This window comes from Narcine bancroftii, chromosome 2, assembly GCF_036971445.1.
Source record: "Narcine bancroftii isolate sNarBan1 chromosome 2, sNarBan1.hap1, whole genome shotgun sequence".
NCBI lineage: Eukaryota > Metazoa > Chordata > Chondrichthyes > Torpediniformes > Narcinidae > Narcine > Narcine bancroftii.
In genome coordinates this window covers 24412310-24434644 of record NC_091470.1, presented here as the reverse complement: position 1 = coordinate 24434644, position 22335 = coordinate 24412310, and the positions used below count along the sequence as shown (strand labels likewise).

The 22335-nt window shown below is 45.4% G+C and overlaps 1 protein-coding gene across 5 annotated transcripts in view; it reads right to left on the bottom strand.

The window, feature by feature from the left end:
- The window catches only part of ccdc85ca (coiled-coil domain containing 85C, a), a 253447-nt gene that overhangs the window by 10600 nt on the left and 220512 nt on the right, over window positions 1–22335 (bottom strand). The gene's annotated exons all lie outside the window — the stretch shown is intronic.

The window sequence follows — 22335 nt, the reverse complement described above, 5'->3', positions numbered from 1 at the left end:
CAGCTGCGCTCCCTGTAGATGTGCTTAATAATGGGGAGGGTTTTGCCTGTGATGTCCTGGGCTATGTCCACTACCTTTAGGAGGGTTTTACGCTCAGGGGTATTGGGAGTTTCCATACCAGACCATGATGCAACCGGTCAGCACACTTCCTAACACACCCCTGTCGAAATTTGCCAGGATTTCTGCAAGAGTCCATTTTGAGACCAGCTTGATATTTTTAAAAAAGTCCCATTCTGCTGCCCTATAGCCATGGCTTTGTAAATTCTTGCCTTTCATTTATTTATCCAGCTCCCTTTTGAACACCATCAGTGATTCTGCCTTCTTGCAGTAAGCTCAAAGTCTGAGTTACATACGGGACAAAGAAATTTTTTTTCCTAACGTCACGTGGGATTCTTTGATGATACATTTTCATTCTATGACCTTTCCACCAAAGGAAATAGTTTTATCTTGATCTATTATGTCTAAGTGCTACATGATCTCGATCTTTGAGATCCCACCACAATCATCAAAGTTTCCACACCACCCAAGACATGCTCTGAACTTGCTGCTGCTATCGGGAAAGAGGTGTAGATGCCACAAGGCTCAAGTTCTTATGCAGTTCAGTATTTGCTCACAGTTCCAGCATCAGCTGTGTTTTTCGATGTACTGATTGCCCTCTTTCTGTTCCAATTACCATTCGATACCACACCCTTTCACAAACAAAACATCATTTGATAGGTTCACCAAATGCACAGCAGGGGAATGAGAACTGGACAGATAGTTGTTGAAGGAAAAGAGAACATGGCCCAAAATGTTGACCGTTTCTATTTCAGTACACGCTGCCTGACCTTGTGAATGTTTCCAGCTTTTTGTTTTAGGTTTCTTAACAAGTGCAGGCTTTTCCAAAAATTTCAGTCAGATGGTTTTCCATTGGGAGAATGGTGTCGGCAGTATTGTTCAATATTCAAAGAACAAAGTTCAGATTTAGTGTCAGAACATGTACAACCCAGAGAATATTTTTTCTTGGAGGCCTGGCAGATTTTCTACTTAAGGGCCTTGACGATACTGAATTCACGGCCTTAACTCTCGCGCATGCACCAACCGAACTTCAATACGCAAACTCGCCGCGCCTGCGCCAACTGCAGACTCGCGCATGCGCACAGGAATTAAGATGGCTAACAAGGTAAGTATGCTCATTTTGGTTCTTACATGCTCTGTATCTCTGTTCTTTCTTTGGCTTGGCTTCGCAGACGAAGATTTATGGAGGGGGTAAAAGTCCACGTCAGCTGCAGGCTCGTTTGTGGCTGACAAGTCAAATGCGGGACAGGCAGACGCAGCTGCAGGGGAAAATTGGTTGGTTGGGGTTGGGTGTTGGGTTTTTCCTCCTTTGCCTTTTGTCAGTGAGGTGGGCTCTGCAGTCTTCTTCAAAGGAGGTTGCTGCCCGCCAAACTGTGAGGTGCCAAGATGCACGGTTTGAGGCGATATCAGCCCACTGGCGGTGGTCAATGTGGCAGGCACCAAGAGATTTCTTTTAGGCAGTCCTTGTACCTTTTCTTTGGTGCACCTCTGTCACGGTGGCCAGTGGAGAGCTCGCCATATAACATGATCTTGGGAAGGCGATGGTCCTCCATTCTGGAGACGTGACCCACCCAGCGCAGCTGGATCTTCAGCAGCGTGGACTCGATGCTGTCGACCTCTGCCATCTCGAGTACTTCGACGTTAGGGATGAAAGCGCTCCAATGGATGTTGAGGATGGAGCGGAGACAACGCTGGTGGAAGCGTTCTAGGAGCCGTAAGTGATGCCGGTAGAGGACCCATGATTCGGAGCCGAACAGGAGTGTGGGTATGACAACGGCTCTATATATGCTTATCTTTGTGAGGTTTTTCAGTTGGTTGTTTTTCCAGACTCTTTTGTGTAGTCTTCCAAAGGCGCTATTTGCCTTGGCGATTCTGTTGTCAATCTCATTGTCGATCCTTGCATCTGATGAAATGGTGCAGCCGAGATAGGTAAACTGGTTGACCGTTTTGAGTTTTGTGTGCCCGATGGAGATGTGGGGGGGCTGGTAGTCATGGTGGGGAGCTGGCTGATGGAGGACCTCAGTTTTCTTCAGGCTGACTTCCAGGCCAAACATTTTGGCAGTTTCCGCAAAGCAGGACGTCAAGCGCTGAAGAGCTGGCTCTGAATGGGCAACTAAAGCGGCATCGTCTGCAAAGACAAGTTTCTCTTGTGTCTTGGTGTGAGCTTGCAGGCGCCTCAGATTGAAGAGACTGCCATCCGTGCGGTACCGGATGTAAACAGCGTCTTCATTGTTGAGGTCTTTCATGGCTTGGTTCAGCATCATGCTGAAGAAGATTGAAAAGAGGGTTGGTGCGAGAACACAGCCTTGCTTCATGCCATTGTTAATGGAGAAGGGTTCAGAGAGCTCATTGCTGTATCTGTCCCGACCTTGTTGGTTTTCGTGCAGTTGGATAATCATGTTGAGGAACTTTGGGGGCCATCCGATGCGCTCTAGTATTTGCCAAAGCCCTTTCCTGCTCACGGTGTCGAAGGCTTTGGTGAGGTCAACAAAGGTGATGTAGAGTCCTTTGTTTTGTTCTCTGCACTTTTCTTGGAGCTGTCTGAGGGCAAAGACCATGTCAGTAGTTCCTCGGTTTGCGCGAAAGCCGCACTGTGATTCTGGGAGAATATTCTCGGTGACACTAGGTATTATTCTATTTAGGAGAATCCTAGCGAAGATTTTGCCTGCAATGGAGAGCAGTGTGATTCCCCTGTAGTTTGAGCAGTCTGATTTCTTGCCTTTGTTTTTGTACAGGGTGATGATGATGGCATCACGAAGGTCCTGAGGCAGTTTTCCTTGGTCCCAACAAAGCTTGAAAAACTCATGCAGTTTGGCATGCAGAGTTTTGCCGCCAGCCTTCCAGACCTCTGGGGGGATTCCATCCATACCTGCTGCTTTGCCACTTTTCAGTTGTTCGATTGCCTTATATGTCTCATCCTGGGTGAGGACCTCATCCAGCTCTAGCCTTAGGGGCTGTTGAGGGAGCTGGAGCAGGGCGGAATCTTGGACTGAGCGGTTGGCACTGAAAAGAAATTGGAAGTGTTCTGACCATCGGTTGAGGATACAACATACAACATAAACTGTGTAAATTTTATATTTAAAAAAAAAATTCAGTCGTATGTGTGGATGGACGCAAGTTGCAAGTCAGGGAGTACCCTGTATGGGGCTGTGCTCATGACCTTTTGCAGGGCTTTCCGCTCAGATGTACTGGTGCTCCCATACCTGCCCATGATTTAACCTATCAGCTCACTTTCCACTACACATCTGAAGAAGTTTTTCAATGTCATAACAAATGTCTGCAAACTCCTGAGAAGGTCGAGAGGCTTTCTTCATGCTGACATCCGTGCATTGGGTCCAGAGAGAAAAGAAAGGAAGGAGAATAAATGTTCAGAGGAGTGGAGATTCCTGGTTTGATGTTAGTTTGACAGCGCAAAGTTGACCATGACAAGAGTATAGCTGGTCAAACTGGGGCTGTGCTTGTACTGCAGATTAACAGCAGCAGAAGCACCATGGCCAGAGGCTAGCTTTGTACTTTGTATTTTCTCCTCCAGTTCTGGTTTCTTGTACATCTTCACCACCACTGGCAACATTGTGGGCCCAAAGGTCTGGAACACCTGCCCTACAATTTTCCACCACTAGCTTTCCACCCACCTCTGAAACACCGCTTAAAAATGACCACTTGACCTTGTTTAAATAAGAAAGTCTGCAGATGTTGGGGTTGAGAGCAAAGCACAAATCTGCTGGAGAAACTCAGTAGGTCATGGTCTACTAATATGTTTAGATCACCCACTGTTAAGTTTTGTCCGAAATGCTGTTCCGACGTTCTATACTGAGATCACTTTGGAAAGTCAAGTTGTAAGTGACTTGGGATGGAGATTTTTTTTATTAAAGGGATAAGAACAGGTTGAAAATGAATAGGAGAATGCAAGGATGTCAATGGATAGAACCACAAAGCCAGAGAACAGACAGGCCCCTTTGGCCTTTCCAGTCTGTGCCGAATTAGTTTTCTCACCTGCACTCAATCCATAGCCCTCCATACCTTTCTCATCCATGTACCTGCCCAAATTCCTCTTAAATGTTAAAATTGAGCCTGCTTTCACTACTTCAGCTGGCAGCTTGTTCCACACTCCCACCACTCTCTGTGTGAAGTTCCCCCTTTCACCCTTAACCCATATATCCCACCTAACCTCAGTGGAAAAACCCTACCCCACCTATGTTGACTGTTTATCCCCCTCATAATTTTAAATATCAAATCCGCCCCCCCCCCCCCACCCTCATTCTTCTACACTACAGGGAATAAAGTCCTAACCCGTTTAACCTTTCCCAGTAACTCAGTTCCTGAAGTCCGGGCAGCATCCTAGCAAATCTTATCTGCACTCTTTCTATCTTATTGATATCTTTCCTGTAGTTCGGTGACCAAAACTGCATGGGATGAGGCTAAGAATTCCAGTTCTTAAACAGCTCACAGCTCGAGTAATCCAGGGACAGCTCTGACCCCTGGTGCTGCTTCTTTTTGGGAGTTTGTATGTCCTTCCTGAATGGGAATAGACCACCCTATCCTATAATTCAATATGATTAGAGGCATATAAGATTATGAGGGTTGTAGATAGAGTGGACAGCCAGCACACTTTTCCCAGGGCAGGAACAGCCAATACCAGAGGATATCAATTTAAGGTGAGCAGAGAAAAGTTTAGGGGAGATGGCAGAGGAAAGATTTTTTTTACATCGAGTGGGTGTCTTGGATATATTGCCAGGAGTGGTGATGGAGGCTGGTACTATGGGGACATTTAAAAGACTTAAGATAGGCACATGGATATAAGAAAAATAGATGGTTGAGAAGGGCTAGATCAGTGGTTCTCAACCTTTTTCTTTCCACTCACATCCAACTTTAAGTAATCCCTCTGCCATCGGTGCTCTGTGAATTGTAAGGGATTGCTTGAGGTGGGATGTGAGTGCGAAGGGAAGGTTGAGAATCACTGCTCTAGACCCAAATGTTACTGAAATATTTTGCTTGAGAAAAATTGTCAATGGCCCATTTCCTTTGGAGCTCTGAAACCATGCACATAACGAGTCAATTAGGGACAATTAAAACACTGGTTTTCAAACTTTTTCTTCTCACTCACATACCACTTTAAGCAATCCCTTACTAATCACAGAGCACCTATGGCATCTTTCTTCTTTTCTTTGGCTTGGCTTCGCGGACGAAGATTTATGGAGGGGGTAAAAAGTCCACGTCAGCTGCAGGCTCGTTTGTGGCTGACAAGTCCGATGCGGGACAGGCAGACACGATTGCAGCGGTTGCAAGGGAAAATTGGTTGGTTGGGGTTGGGTGTTGGGTTTTTCCTCCTTTGCCTTTTGTCAGTGAGGTGGGCTCTGCGGTCTTCTTCAAAGGAGGTTGCTGCCCACCAAACTGTGAGGCGCCAAGATGCACGGTTTGAGGCGGTATCAGCCCACTGGCGGTGGTCAATGTGGCAGGCACCAAGAGATTTCTTTAGGCAGTCCTTGTACCTTTTCTTTGGTGCACCTCTGTCAAGGTGGCCAGTGGAGAGCTCGCCATATAACACGATCTTGGGAAGGCGATGGTCCTCCATTCTGGAGACGTGACCCATCCAGCGCAGCTGGATCTTCAGCAGCGTGGACTCGATGCTGTCGACCTCTGCCATCTCGAGTACTTCGACGTTAGGGGTGTAAGCGCTCCAATGGATGTTGAGGATGGAGCGGAGACAACGCTGGTGGAAGCGTTCTAGGAGCCGTAGGTGGTGCCGGTAGAGGACCCATGATTCGGAGCCGAACAGGAGTGTGGGTATGACAACGGCTCTGTATACGCTTATCTTTGTGAGGTTTTTCAGTTGGTTGTTTTTCCAGACTCTTTTGTGTAGTCTTCCAAAGGCGCTATTTGCCTTGGCGAGTCTGTTGTCTATCTCATTGTCGATCCTTGCATCTGATGAAATGGTGCAGCCGAGATAGGTAAACTGGTTGACCGTTTTGAGTTTTGTGTGCCCGATGGAGATGTGGGGGGGCTGGTAGTCATGGTGGGGAGCTGGCTGATGGAGGACCTCAGTTTTCTTCAGGCTGACTTCCAGGCCAAACATTTTGGCAGTTTCCGCAAAGCAGGACGTCAAGCGCTGAAGAGCTGGCTCTGAATGGGCAACTAAAGCGGCATCATCTGCAAAGAGAAGTTCACGGACAAGTTTCTCTTGTGTCTTGGTGTGAGCTTGCAGGCGCCTCAGATTGAAGAGACTGCCATCCGTGCGGTACCGGATGTAAACAGCGTCTTCATTGTTGGGGTCTTTCATGGCTTGGTTCAGCATCATGCTGAAGAAGATTGAAAAGAGGGTTGGTGCGAGAACACAGCCTTGCTTCACGCCATTGTTAATGGAGAAGGGTTCAGAGAGCTCATTGCTGTATCTGACCCGACAAGGCTGGCGGCAAAACTCTGCATGCCAAACTGCATGAGTTTTTCAAGCTTTGTTGGGACCAAGGTAAACTGCCTCAGGATCTTCGTGATGCCACCATCATCACCCTGTACAAAAACAAAGGCGAGAAATCAGACTGCTCAAACTACAGGGGAATCACGTTGCTCTCCATTGCAGGCAAAATCTTCGCTAGGATTCTACTAAATAGAATAATACCTAGTGTCGCCGAGAATATTCTCCCAGAATCACAGTGCGGCTTTCGCGCAAACAGAGGAACCACTGACATGGTCTTTGCCCTCAGACAGCTCCAAGAAAAGTGCAGAGAACAAAACAAAGGACTCTACATCACCTTTGTTGACCTCACCAAAGCCTTCGACACCGTGAGCAGGAAAGGGCTTTGGCAAATACTAGAGCGCATCGGATGTCCCCCAAAGTTCCTCAACATGATTATCCAACTGCACGAAAACCAACCTATGGCATAGGGAATACTTAAAATGGTATGTGAGTGGAAAGGAAAAGGTTGGGAACTACTGGGCTAGATTGATGGTGGAATTGGTTTATATAGGAAGGGCCATTACTGTGCTGTACTGTTCTATGTTCTATGATAATGGCTGGCTTGCTTCATTGTTAAATTCAGCCCACGATGTAAGAAAACAAACAGCTGAAAACACAGCAGAATGAATTAAGCGTACAACAGCTTCAGCTAGCGGGAGTGCAGGGATTTAAGAAAGAGTTCATTGACTCGTTCTCTACACTGAGCCTCACATGCACTCAGAGCATTGGAGTGCCCATCATACATTTATACACAATTTGGGCAGGGGTCCCTATGAGACCCTTACAAGTTTCACACGGATTTCACTCACCTGCATTTTGTATTTATCATGATAATGTTACACTGTAACATCTACAAATGTTCTAGGAAATTGAACCCAAGGGGCATTGACACTCTCGTGAAGTCAGCTACCATCTTACCATGGCACAGATGTTAACACCACTGCACAAGAAGCTACCTGATCCATTAACCCTTTGTTAGGCATATTCATAAAACGTATTCTTTCACATAATAGTTCAACTCTTCTTTTCTTGCCAGTTCAACATTGCACTAAATTCTTCAATCTTTAAAAAAAATCGTTCTACTTCTTTAAACGCCATCAATGGTCAAGGACCCACTATCCTCCTCGGTAGTGAATTCCAGAGATTCAACATCAATTCCCACAAATCTCCATTTTAAATGAGAGCCGTATCTTGTCACATTCCATGGTGGAAAGGTCACAGCATCTACACCACCACCACCCCCTCCCCCCACCTGAACATCTTGCATAGTTCACTGAGATTACCCCGCATTCTTCTAAAATACAAATCCAACTTATTTGTCACTTGTGATCAGACAACTCTCTTATGCCAAAAAGTTGCCTAATGATTGTCTTTCCAGGCCGACAGGTTTATTAACCACTGGACAATGCCCCTAGTGAACGGCTGAACAGATGGGAATTGGGGCAGAGTAAGTTACAGGGAAACAATAGTGGTGGGATGAGACTGACATGGACTCAAGTTAACTGCCTTCTATGCCCTAGGGAAATATAGAAAGCTAAATTATGACGGGGATCCATGAAAAGGAGTATAAGAGTTGATCATGGAGAAGGGTAAACTGAACTGAAATTGGGATTTAAATCGTAGTAGTTCAGGCTGGGGTGTGTAGGTTTATAGAGAACAACATACATAGCCGTTAGGAACAAGAGTAGTCCACTAAGCTTTTCGATCCTTGCCCGTCTTTTAATAACGTCGCGGCAGATCTGATAGTCTCAGCTCCAAATTCCTATCTAACCACACAAACCTTTCACTCTTTAAGGCTCAAGAACCTACTTACTTCTGACTTGAAGAATATTCAAAGCCTCTATTTCCACATGCCCTTTGAGAAAGACAGTTCCAAAGACTCACAGGCCTCAGAGAGAGAAAATAAATAACATCCTCTTGCCTTAACTAGGGCACCCCTTATTTCTAAACAGTGACTCAGTGTTCCAACAGCTCCCCAGAGAGGAACCAATTCTACCCTGATGAGAACCCTCGGCTTATCATATCTGAAGAATTTCAGAAGAGAGCAGGAGGAGGAAGGTTCTGTGAAATGTCAGGAGAATCCAGCTCCAAAATTCCAGGAGCGGACTTGTACCACAGTTCCCGGTAGGGAGGTGAAGAAACATACTGGAATGGTGCTGTCAAAACAGGAGAAATTCTAAATATGGGAAGGTTAGGCCATGTGTATTGCTTAGAATAGTGTCATGGCTACAAGCACGAAAAGATTGGTTAGAGGGTGAATGATGCACACTGAGTGTGGTGACTACCCAATGTTTGCAATTTGATTCACAAACATCAAGTCGACACCTTCATTTATCGTTCATACTCGCACGGTAAAGACGAGGTAGCATTTCTCCCGAATGACAGAACATATTTGCATAAATATAAGATAGAAGTTAAACACATTGAAGACATATACTGTAAGAGTCCCCAATACCAACGTACTCTATGCACATATGTTCGGGAAATTCAGGAGTCTGATGGCCTGGGGGAAAAAACCTGTTGCCTAATCTGGACGTTTGGGCCCTTCTCCTCCTACCAGATGGCAGAAAGGTGAACAATTTACTTGAGGGGTGTGTGGAGCCCTTCACAATGTTTATTGCCTTTCACCTGCTTCGAGTGTTGTCAGTGTCCTTCAGGGTAGGAAGAGAGCCCGCGCTGATCTTTTCCGCTGACTTCACTATCCTCTGTAGGGTCTTGCGGTCCGAGGGAGTACAGCTTCCAAACCAGGGGGTGATGCAGTTGCACAGGATGCTCTCAGTACATCCTCTGTAGAATGGCGATGGGTAACATCAAAGAAAATCTCAAATTTGTACCACAATGGTGTTGTTTTTCATGTATTAAAGATAGCATGTGTCTGGTGTGTTTTTCCTTTTTTCTGAGTCAGCTTTTCCTGTTTTTTTGTCCCACTCCAGTGCAGTGTTCAGTGGCGGATTTAACTACCACCCTAGGCTGAGCTTTAGTAAGGCCCCCCTGACCTTGCCCCCCCCCACCCTTCAATGAATAGAATAAAGTGTGGAGGAGGAGGAGAAGAATTCTGATGTCCTGGTTGAGCGTGTCGACCCGAAATGTCACCTGCCCCTCTAGTGTGAGCTAACTTGGTTCTCTGCCCTGGAAGTAGTTGGCCACCAGGTTCTGGTGCAAACAACATGGTGGCAGGGCAGGCTGCTCCCCATACCCTCTCCCCCATTGTAACACACCACCCCTGCGCTCCGATCCGCAGCTTCCGGTTGTAAGCAATGGCCAGTAATACAGAGAGATTGCGGCTCTGAGTCGGGCCTCCAACTGGGCTGATGAGCCCCAGGTAGAATCACCCGCCATTTTACAGCAACGCGGTAAACACTAAGTGGGGTGGCGCATGGCTCCCGAGGGATCATGGAGACCACCACCATCCCCGCCCATAGTGAAGGCACCCAATCCAGGATGTGACTGCGGACCGATTCCGACAGCGTTGTGGTACTTACCTTGCTCTGGGCCCCAGCTGTTGATGGGTAACACTCTCCGCGGCCACCGTGACTATGGCATTTATTCTCAAGGCAACAGATGCTACTGATCTATATTACCGTCCCTGCACCCAAAGTCTACTTTCATTGGACATATGACATGCCCTCTGCACAGATGCCAGTGCCTGCTGTGGACTCCTCCATCTGCCGCCAGTGTCCTCACTATTGCCCCATCTGGGAGCCTGTCTGCCTCCTATTCGCCACTCCCTCCCCCCCTCCTTCATTCAAACTTTTGATGATGCAATCCTGGTCGCCCATTTAGCGGACCACTTCAGACTGGGCGCAGCATATCCTCCTAATTGAATTGATAGCTTGCAAGCATTTAACACGGGGCCCTTGAAAATATGGGGCCCGTAGCATATGCTGTTTTTGCTACTAGGTTAATGCGGCACTGGAAAGTCAGCTATATCAAGGCAGGCTTCCTTTCATGTCTTTTACAACTGACCTGAATAGAATCTTTTAAGGGCAAATGTTTTGTCTCAGCATGTTAATCCAGCTGCTCCTTTTGAGACATTTCGGCTAAACCTCAACTCACAATAGAGTTTATATATTATCTTCTGTAAATTGTGCAGCTCGAACAGGTTACAAGGCCCAGGGGAAGGGAAGAATACATTGACTTATTCCTCCGAGCTGTTTTAACCGGCTTGGAAGCTTATTGTGCTTTTTTTTGTTCTGGAAGTGACATGTATATTGAATCTGAAAGAAGTGATGCCTGGAGGTTGGTGTCTTATTACATGGATTGTTCACCAAGTTCAGAGTTCAATTAGTAAATTATTTAATTTCTCCTTGCTGTGAACTGTCTGGATCTTGAATGATCTCGTTAGAGAAAAGGCGTGTGGTAGATTCTTTCATCGGGTTCCTCCACAATTAAATTAAACCAAATCTTGTGGCCTCTTGAACATAACCACTGCCCGTCATCGTTCCTTTATCTTCAGTAAGCTGTTTTGCAAAAGTTAATTTCCACTGTTCATCTCAAGATCAGTTTCCAAAGAGACTTAGATAAGCTTTCGTGCATCCATCATATTAGAGCCAGAGAACATTACACCACAGAAACAGGCCCCTTCCAGTCTGTACCAAACCATTTTTTTGCCTAGTCCCGCTGAACTGCACTCAGTCCATAGCTCTCCATACCCCTCCCATCCATGTACCTGACCAAATCCTTCTTAAATGTTAATATTGAGCCCTTATTCACCAGTTCAGCAAGCAGCACATTCCACACTCCCACCACTCTCTGTGTGAAGAAGTTCCCCCTAAACTTTCTCCTTTCACTCTTAACTCATGTCCTCTGGTTTGTATCTCACCTACCCTCAGTGGAAAAAGCCCACCTACATTTATTCTGTCAAACCCCCTCATGATTTAAATACCTCTATCAAATCTCCCCTCATTCTTCTACGGTCCAGGGAGAAAGTCCTAACCTGTTTAACCTTTCCCTGTAACTCAGTTCCTGAAGTTGAGGCAATATCCTAGTAAATCTTCTCTCCATTCTTTCTACCTTATATTGATGACATCGCCTTGGGTGGTCAGGACACATTTTTCTAAACTGCGTTCAATATAAAACTCACAGATGAAATGTGAGGAGACTAATAATAGACTTAAAGAAAATGTGGACAGGCTGGACCACATAGGCTAGGCGTGGCTGAACTGTGGCTCACGAGCCAAGTGCGGCTCTTTGACATATGATGTGCGGCTCGCGGAAATACGTTGGCTGAGACAGAAACCGTACGAGGCAGTACTCGCAATGGTAGTGTTAGTGGGTGTGGCTTGTGATCACGTGGTTTCAGTTCGCAAACATCTGAAGTTTGGCCATCCCTGACATAGATGGATAGGTATTACATTAAATGTAATAGTTAAAATCTGAGAGGAGTTAGGTTTCGTATGAGCCAGTGTAAAAACTAGTGTGCACAAATTGTCTACAGGGACAGAAGTATTTTGTAATGTAGGTATACCCTGCTTTACTAAACTAGAGCATTCCTACGGAACCTTTCGAACGCTGAAATGGCATAAAGCGAAGTGATTATTATTGATTTCTGTGGAAAAAAAACTTTTGCGCATTCCTAGACCCAAAAAAATAACCTACTAAATCATACCAAATAACACATTAAACCTAAAGTAACACTAATATACAGTAAAAGCAGGAATTATATGATAAATACCCAGCCTATATAAAGTAGAAATAATGTGTGCATAGTATAATTTCACTTACCAGAATCAGGAAAACAGTGTTTAGACAGCCCCACTGGCCACCCTGTGAGTGCCCCATCCGGTCACCCTGTGAGTGCCCCACCCGGCCACCCTGTGACCACCCCGCCGGCTGCGCACTGACAGCCCTGCCTGTCACCCAGTGACTGCCACACAAGCCTTCCTGTGACAGCCCGCCAGCTGCCCTGTGACAGCCCCACCAGCTGCGCATTAACAGCCCTGCTGGCCACACTGCAACCGCCCCACCAGCCACCCTGTGTCAGCCCCATCAGGCGTGCACTGATAGCCCCGCCAGCTGCCCTGTGACAGCCCGCTGGCCACCCTGTGACAACCCCACTGCCCCTGCGCTGGCAACCCCACCCTGTGATAGCTCCGCCGGTCATGTGCTGACAGCCCCGCCGGCCGCTTTATCGTAAAAGTGAAAATCCTTCTGTAAAAGCAAACACATGGTTTCTTCGTGGAAGTGAATTTGGATAAAGTGAGTATTCATAACTGAATATCTGCTTAATTCATTACAAATGGCAGGCTAGGTTGAAGATGTGGTCACAACCATGTGGGTGGGTGGACTTCATAAGTAGAAGCATGGAATACAAGAGCAAGGAGGTGATGAAGAACCTTAAACAAACATTGGACTTGGCCACAGCTGGAGTATTGTCATCAGTTCTGAGATCACATTATAGGTGACATGTAAAGCCTTGGAAAGGATGAAGAAGAGATTTCACAAAATTATGCCAGGATTGACTTCAGTTTTGTAGATAAACTAGAAAAGCTAGATTGGGGAGAAGTGATCAATCAACACTTAAGGTAGGAGATTAAAGTAAAAATGGTATGATATTATGATGTGAAGGGGGGCAAAGGAGCTGGGGGGGTGGAGACATGAAAGGGTATTGGACTGAAGATGGGAGAGGTGGAGCGTACATCAGTGCCAAGTAGATTAATGATATTAGTTTGATTCCTAAGCTCTTACATCTGCAAAATATTCAACTTAAAGCTTACAATGACCTTACGAAGCTTTGCTTGCTTCTACAGGCAAGGACCTCCTAATGCCAACTCTCCTTCAACTCAAAAAAAATTATGCCAGGATTGACTTCAGTTTTGTAGATAAACTAGAAAAGCTCGATTGGGGAGAAGTGATCAATCAACACTTAAGGTAGGAGATCAAAGTAAAAATGGTATGATATTATGATGTGAAGGGGGGCAAAGGAGCTGGGGGGGGTGGAGACATGAAAGGGTATTGGACTGAAGATGGGAGAGGTGGAGCGTACATCAGTGCCAAGTAGATTAATGATATTAGCTCTTACATCTGCAAAATATTCAACTTAAAGCCTACAATGACCTTACGAAGCTTTGCTTGCTTCTACAGGCAAGGACCTCCTGATGCCAACTCTCCTTCAACTCAAAAAAATTATTCACATCCTTTTCCTCCAATTTTAAATCTGTGACCCTGTTGTTGAACCATCCACTAATGGGAACAGCTTTCATTTCTTTACTCGATTCTTCCTTACTGTAATAACAGAGGTTTTGTCATCTCCACAGTGTCTATCCAGTAAGCATCAGACTTTTGTTTCCTACAGAAATATTAACTGCAAAGAAGACATTGTGAACACAAAACATGTTGGCAGAACACTTAGTTAGGCCAGAGCACTGAGAAGAGTCCAACAAGGGAGCTTACAATGGGCACTTCATTCAAATTAATTAGGGGTTTAAATTTAGCAGCTCAGGATGTAAAATCTCAAAGCAGTAGAGGGGAATAGTATTAGCAACCGTGGTCTTCTTTCCCTCTGGAAGTCAGAAGGTCATGAGCAATGAACGACACTCTGCCAAGCAGAGAGTGCAACCTGAGGGTACAATCCACTGTTGGGGTACCGTCTTCCAGCAAAAGGCATAAAGCAGGCCTGCTCCTCAAGCTTGATGTCAACATTCCCATGTCTTCTTTGGAAGATGTGGAACTAATCCAACATTACCAAAAAAAAAACACATTAACTAGTTAGTTACCTCATTGTTCTTACAATCCAAAGTATAAACATTGTTGTCGCTACCAACTTGCACATGGCAGGTTCCCATGAAGAGTTCCCATGATTTTCATCCCATTTTTTTTCCCCCTCTGGAAATGGTCAGATCTCCTCCTGATCCAGACCATGGTTTATGTTTGCAGCCACGAGAGGGGACAGATCACCACGTGGATAGAGAACACGGCACCCTTGATTAGAAGAATCACCACTCCTCGGCAGGATTGTTTGGTCCATGGGTGATGGGAATGAAAGCAATGAGAGGATTGGCGTGGTAAGACTCGTGATTGTGCACGTGCACTAGACCAGCCATTCTCAACCTTTCTTTGGCTATGGCCTCCCTAGCTAGCTCTGCTCAAAGTTTATGGGCTGCCTTCCCTGTGAAGCAGTCAACTTTAATCGGTTTCTTCCGAACCTCTGTCATACCAACTACATAAAAAATATTTTATGCTTTCAGTCCATAGCTCCCCTCCCTTAAATGAATTGTGCCACCCCCTCCCCACCTCCTCCACACCACCCCCCGCCCCCACCACCACCACCACCGTTGAGAATAGCTGCACTAGATTACAATGCAAGTTGCTAATCTGCATGCCCTGAAAGAAATAACCTTTCATCGAAATGACCACCTATCAGAAATGGCCAGTTATCTGAAAGCATTGAAGTCAGTTGTTGGTGCACCAACACCAACCTTGCACTCAATGCTACCAACACTAAGCAGCTGATTGTTGACTTCAGGAAGGGAAAGGCAGAGGTAGACAAACATTGGGGGATCAGAGGTGGAGAGGATGAGCAAATTTCAGTTCTTGTAAATTACTGTCTCGGGGGATCTTTCCTGGGCCCAACACACTAATGGCATCATGAAGAAAGCACGTCAGCGCCTCTACTTCCTCAGGAGTTTGTGGAGGTTTGGTATGACAACAGAAACCCTGGCAAATTTCTACCGAGGTGTGGTGGAAAGTGTGCTGACCGGCTGCATCACAGTCTGGTATGAAGACACCAATGCCCCTGAGTGTAAAGCCCTGCAAAAGGTAGTGGACACAGTCCAGGACGTCACAGGCAAAACCCTCCCCACTCTCGAGAACACCTACAAAGAACGCAGCAGCAAGCTCTTGCTGCTGCCATCAGGAAAGAGGTATCGGTGCCTCAAGACTCGCACCACCAGGTTCAGGAACAGCTGCTTACCCCTCTACCATCATGACAAACTCAATCAAGGACTCAATTAAGGTCTCTTACTTGTGCACTTTATTGATTTTTTAAAATTTGTTTACATTCATTATCTGTTATTTGTTTAAATGGTAATTCTGTCTCACCCACAGGAAAAAAGAATCTCAGGGTTGTATGTGATGTCACGTAAATACTCTGACAATAAATCTGAAATCAGTTTTGAGTCCTGAGGGGTGTAAAGTGCTTCAGCGGAAAGTGAGACACGGTTGTAATTAAATGCTGGAGGAACTCAGCAAGTCACGGAGCAGCTAGAGGCGATAAAGATATATAACCAGTGTGGTGATACACCACTAGCCTACAGCAAGGGGCAAGCTGTGTACCTGCAGGAAGAACACTGGAGGACAAGGCGACACCTGGCCAGCTGTCAATCAGCTGACCTGAATGGACCAAGCCCCACCCGGTTGGCTGCCAATCACCTTCTGGGATATAAGCTACATCCGGCCCCTCGAGGTCAGACTCAGAGCCAGCACAGCTACTCTCACAACCAGCTCTGTGGGAGTTTGTGTGGAATAAAGCCTGTTGAACAGATAGCGCTTCACAACCAGCATTTTGGGTCTGGGTCTTTCTTCAAGGTATGAGCAAATAGCAGGCAGGCATGTGAATTAAAAGGCTGGGGGAGAAGGGAAGAAGGGGTAGGGGGAGGAGCACAGTCAAGCAGGCAAAAAGCTATAATTGGACATTTTAAATTTTTTTATTTCTAAATTTAGGCGTGCAGCACTGCAACAGGCCATTTCGGCCCACAAGTCCGTACCGCCTATTTTACTCTCAATTAACATGTACCCCTGGTACATTTCAAACATGGATAGGAGGACAGGAGAGGAAAGATGAGAATGGATCTGGGGGAGGGCTCTGTGAATGCAAAGCTCGAGGAAACAAGTGGGATGGAGTAAGAGAGAGAGGCAGAGTGAGAAGAAGGGAGACATGGTTGGTCAAGTTTACAATACACTTTATTGGAACAGTGCAAGAGGCCAAAAGGCAGAGTAGACACGATGAGAGCAAGATGGAGAATGAAAGTGATGGGCAGCTGGAGGTACAAGGCAACTCATACCAATTGAATGGGTATATTCAGCAAAGTGCCCACCAATATGCTGGGGAGGGCGTCATAATCTGGAGCTTGGTGTTCTTTTCTTTGGCTTGGATTCGCGGACGAAGATTTATGGAGGGGGTAAAAAGTCCACGTCAGCTGCAGGCTCGTTTGTGGCTGACAAGTCCGATGCGGGACAGGCAGACACGGTTGCAGCGGCTGCAGGGGAAAATTGGTTGGTTGGGGTTGGGTGTTGGGTTTTTCCTCCTTTGCCTTTTGTCAGTGAGGTGTGGATCAGCAGGAAAGAGCATAATCTTGTTTGAGCAGGTTTTCCAGCCTGGTATCCATGAAATTGATGTTTCATCATCAATGCAAGGGAGGAGCTTCCTTCTGTTGCAGGGAGGAGGAAGTGTAACTCGAAACATTGCGCTGGCCTGACCCATCATTGCTCTTTGTTCCAACCGAGGTTGAGATTGAGCAGCTACTGCCCAAGGCAGTGAACTGATGCCAATTATTCCGGCAGAAATGAGTCACTTTCCTGACAAGAGTGGAGCTGACAAGTTCCTTCCTTGTGACTCCAGTGTGATATCAGGCACAAGATTGTGTTCAGTTACGAGGTCCATGGGAGGAGGGTTGAGAGATGGAGAAAACTGAAGAAATGCTTTTAATGGAAAAGAAGAGAATTGGTGAGAACAGAAAACGTAAAAATGTCAATGGGACACTGCGTGTCGTAAATGAATGAGGGCATAACTGGATTCATCTAACAATTCATTTAAAATAGCTATGCAACTTCAACAAGAAAGAGCTTGCCTCTGAATGGTCTAGGGCAGAAGAACATGTCATTCAGCCTCTGGAGATGGTCCTGCCACTCAGTTCAATCCCCTCTTATCTGATCATCATATTGGCTCCATCTTCCTACTTATTCCCTATTTTACTTGGCTCCTCGTCAAGCCAAAAAATTGACCAGCTTGCCCATGAACGGTTAGTGCAACGATATTACAATGCCCGTGACCCAGTTTTGTATCCCCTGCTGTCTGTAAGGAGTTTGTGCATTCTCCCTGTGACCGCGTGGGCTTCCTCTGGGTGCTTCAGTTTCCTCCCACATTCCAAGGGCGTACTGGGGTAATTAATCACATGTAATTAGGTGGCGCGGGCTTGTGGACAGGAAGGGCCAGTAACTGTGTTATATCTCTCCTTTACATATTATACTCAATGACTCCAAGATCCATTGGGTACAGAATTATTTCTAATTGAGAAGAAATTCCCCCTGATCTTCATTATACAGTAAGTGGGCAACCCCTTATTGTAAAGTAATGCCCTTGGTTCTGGATTCCTCTATGAGGATAAATCTTCTCTTAACATCGAGTTTATCCATTTAGAATATTACATTCTTTAGTAACTTGCTCAACACCTTGTCTCCTTGTGCTTTCAGAATCTCCCAAAGTGTTTTTCAGACAATGACCAATTTTCTGAAGCATTGTTCCCAGTAATGGTTCAGTTGGTATGTGTCAGTTCTCAGAGCCATTAAACTATGTAGCATGGAAACAGACCTTTTAGACAACCATGTCCATGCCAGCTATCAATCAGACATAGGTGCAAAAATAAGCTATTCAACCCATGAAATCCCCTGCCCTGCTCTGCCATTTAATCTTGAGCTGATCCAATTTTCCACTAAGCCTCACTGCTTGGTCTTCTCCCCATAACCTTTGATGCCCTGGCTAATCAAGAACCTATCAATCTTTCTCTTAAATTCACCTAATGGCCTCCACAACCACCTATGGCAACAAATTGCCCAGATTCACCACCCTCTGGCTGAAGAAATTCCTATGCATCTCCATTCTTAGCAGACACCCTTCAATCCTGAGGCTGTGCCCTCCTTGTTCTGGACTCTCCTACCATGAGAAACAACCTTTCACATCTACTCTGTCCACACTTTCAATGTTAAAAATGTTTCAATTAGATTCCCCCCTTATTCTCCTAAATTACAATGAATACAGGCCAGGCCATGATAATCCTTTCATTCCCATAATCTTCCTTGTGACCCTTCTTTGAGCCCTCTCCAACATCAGCTTATCCTTTCTTAAATGAGGAGGCCAAAACTGCTCACAATTTTCAACTTCATCCTCCATCAATTCCTCTACCATCATCCTGCCCTCATTCCCCTGCCACTCACCTCCACCAGGAGCAGGTTATAAGTGGTCCACATTTTTGTCACTGCCCATGATGAGTCATTTACCTGAAACCTTCATTCTGTTCCTCTTTCGTGGTGCACAAGAGACTAAGTAGATCACGCAGTATCCATAGGAAATAAAACAAGAAAGACTGTAGATGCTGGGGTCAAGTGCAATACACAAATGAGCTGGAGAAACTCAAGGTCACACATCATCCATTGGGTAAAGGGTAACAAACATTTCGGGCCTGGCAGGTAAGAACCCAAAACATTGATCACCCTTTACTTCCTATGGATGCCGCGTGACCTGCTGACTTCCTCCAGCAATTTTGTGCATTGCACTTGACCCCAGCATCTGTAGATTTTTTTTTAACCCCTGCTCCTCTTTCCACAGGTGCAGCCTGACCAGCGAGTAATTTCAGATGTGTGACATCTGCTCCATATCATATTTTTACTTGATATTGCACCCATGTGTCTGCCTCATGCCAAAACCTATTCAGACCCTATGCCCTGGGTTAGTCAAAGTGACAGGGGAGAAAGATTAACAGAAAATAATGTGCATGGGGCAGTTTGTGGATGTGCCATTTGGGACGGTGCTGTCGTCAGAGTTCTGATAGTTAAAGTGGCAGGACTTGCCTTCAGCAAACCGACACATACTCATGAGTGACAAGCAGATGCATCACTGCGGGCATTGCTCTTTACAGTCCAAATGTAACCTTGATGGTTATTCTCTCAGAAATGGAGGGATCCTCTTCATGTCCATCCTGTCCAAGACACCTCAGATCTAATATGCTATATTGAAATACCCTCTTATTCAGCGTAACTGCAAATGGAACAAGTTGAGACTATCCAATCTTTTTACTCACCTCTTCCAGTCAACAGTCCAATAACCATTCTGTGAAACCGCTTTAATTGTATCGCATCCTTCCTTATATAGACCAATATTATACACGCCGCGGCAAATTTGGTTGCTTACATGCAAAATCCAACCCTCTCCTTTCATACACACTTTCTTAGCAATCAAAAATAATATTTTCTTTGCTTTCCCAATCACTTAAGAAACTTGTACATTAGCCTTTGAGAACCAAGCTCAATATACAGCACGGTAAAAGGCCATTTCGCCCTTCAGGTCTGTGCCACCCAATTTACATCCAATTAACCAACACCCCTGGTACATTTCGAACAGTGGGAGGAAACCAGAGCCCCCTGGGAAAACCCATACAGACACGGGAAGAAGGTACAAACTCCTTACAGTCAGCGCGGGTTTTGAACCACGGTCCCAATCGCTAGCGCTGTAAATCCGTTGGGCTAACCACTACACCAACCATGCCAGCAGGTATCTAGGTCCCGCTGCATTTCAGAGCTCTGCGTTCTCTTGCCATTTAAATTAAATGTTTTTTTTTATAAGCATTTCCTGCCAAAATGGCTTACTTCAAATTTTCCCACACTGTACTTCATTTAGCAGACTTTGAACACTCATTTAACCTCTCTATATAAATTTGTAATCTCCTTATGTCTTCTTCACAGCTTACTTCCCTATCTATCTTTATGTCAAGTTCAACTTTAATATGATCTGATCGCAAAAGTACAACCCAAAAAAACAGCGTTCTCCAGTCCTCAGTGCAAAACACGTAGACACACGATCAGACATAGCACGCATACATATGCAGGGCAAGTATTCATATACAACAATAAATATATAAATATTGTTCTGAAAATATGAGCGCCTCCGATGGTCAGTGCAAGCAGTTCCTTTGGCTCGTGGGAAGAACCTGTTTCTCAGCCTGGAGGTGCTGGCTCTGATCCTCTAGTATCTCTTTCACATTGGGAGCAGTTGAAAGATGCTGTGTGCAGGATGGAAGGGGTCCTCAATGATTTTCAGACAACGATCCCAGTAGGTCACCTCAATGGGGGTGGTGGGGGGGGGGGGGGGGAGAGTCCTCATTTGCTATTTTACAAACTAATAATCGCCCCACCATCTCCGAAGGTTGAGAAAATTAAAACCAGTGGATCAACTATGTCACTTGCCACAGTTGTGCCTTTTACTCTATGACAGGCATCCTATGAGCTCTGTACTTTTGGTGAGGTTTGACCTGAAACCTGAGGATTCTTTTCTTCCTGCAATCATCAAACAACCAACAGACTCACGTTAAAATTTACTAGGATGTTGCCGGACCTCAGGAACTGAGTCAAACAGGTTAGGACTTTATTCCCTGGAGCGTAGAAAGATGAGGGGTGATTTGATAGAAGCATTTAAAGTTATGAGGGAGATTGTGAAAAAAAATTATGAGGGAGTAATTGTGAAAAAAAATTATATTTTAAATTCAAACATACAGCCCGCTAACAGGTCCTTTTGGCCTTTGAGTCTTTGCCACCCAATAAACCCAATTGACCTACAACCCCCAGTACATTTTTTTAAGGCTTTTTCCACTGAGGGGAGTGAGATACAAATTAGAGGACATGGGTTAAGGATGAAAGGGGAAAGATTTAAGGGGAACCTAAGGGGAATTTCTTTACACAGAGAGTGGTGGGAGTGTGGAACGAGCTGTCACTTGAATTTTAACGTGCAAAAAGAATTTAGGCTGGCACATGAATAAGATAGGTTTGGAGGGCTTCGGACTGGGTGCAGGTCAATGGACTAGGAAGAAAAATGGTTCGGCACATACTAGAAGGGCTGAAGAGGCTTGTTTCTGTGGTGTAATGTTCTACAGTATTTGAGAAAGAGATTGTGGTTCCATTTTGGCCTGCCAGTCCTCGAGAAGCTAAAAACGTGCGGCTGAGGTAAAATAATAATCCAGGCCACTTTTAACTTTTGCGTCAGCCATCACAGCAGAAGGGAGAGATTTAAAAAGGATCTTGGGGGAGCCTTTTTCATGTAGAGGGTAGTGGGTATGTGGAATGAGCTCCTAGAGGAAGTGATAGAGGGAGGTACAATTACAATTGTACTCTCGGCAGTTACATAGACAGGCAAGGTTAGAGAAATATGTGCCAAACACAGTCAAATGGGACAAACTTGGTCAGCATGGAAAAGTTGGACTGAAGGAGCTATTTCTCTGCAGTAAAATTCTATGCCTCTGTAGAGATTGGTCATCAGTGTGACAAACAAGCAGCTGGGGTACTGGCAGAGAAATTGTGAAGGTATTCAAAGGTCAAATTTATTGGCAGAATGCATACATGACATGGCATATAACCCTGAGATGCTCTTTTCTGTGGGCTTGGCAGAATTTCAACTTATTATAATTGTATGTATGTATGTATCTATCTGTCTGTTTATTTATTTATCCATCCATCTATCTAGACATGCAGCATGGTAACAGGCCCTTTCAGCCCATGAGCCCGCTTTCCCCAATTATACCCAATTGACCTATGACTCCCGTATATTTTTGAATGGTGGGAGGAAACCGGAGCCCCTGGAGAAAATCCACATAGACACAGAGAGAACGTACAAACACCTTACAGACAGTGCAAGATCTACAAGGACTCCAAGGATTTGTTTACAAGGAGGGATTACCTGAACTACTGTTGTCTTCCTTGAAATATGAAGTTAGGGTGGTGTAACCGGTTTAAGTATGTTAAGAGGCGAAATGGCAGGGAGAGAGCATTGTGTGGATTTCACCAAAAAGCCTTTCAGAAAGTTAGGAAACACTTCTACATTCACACTGTGGTTGTTCATTAAATTG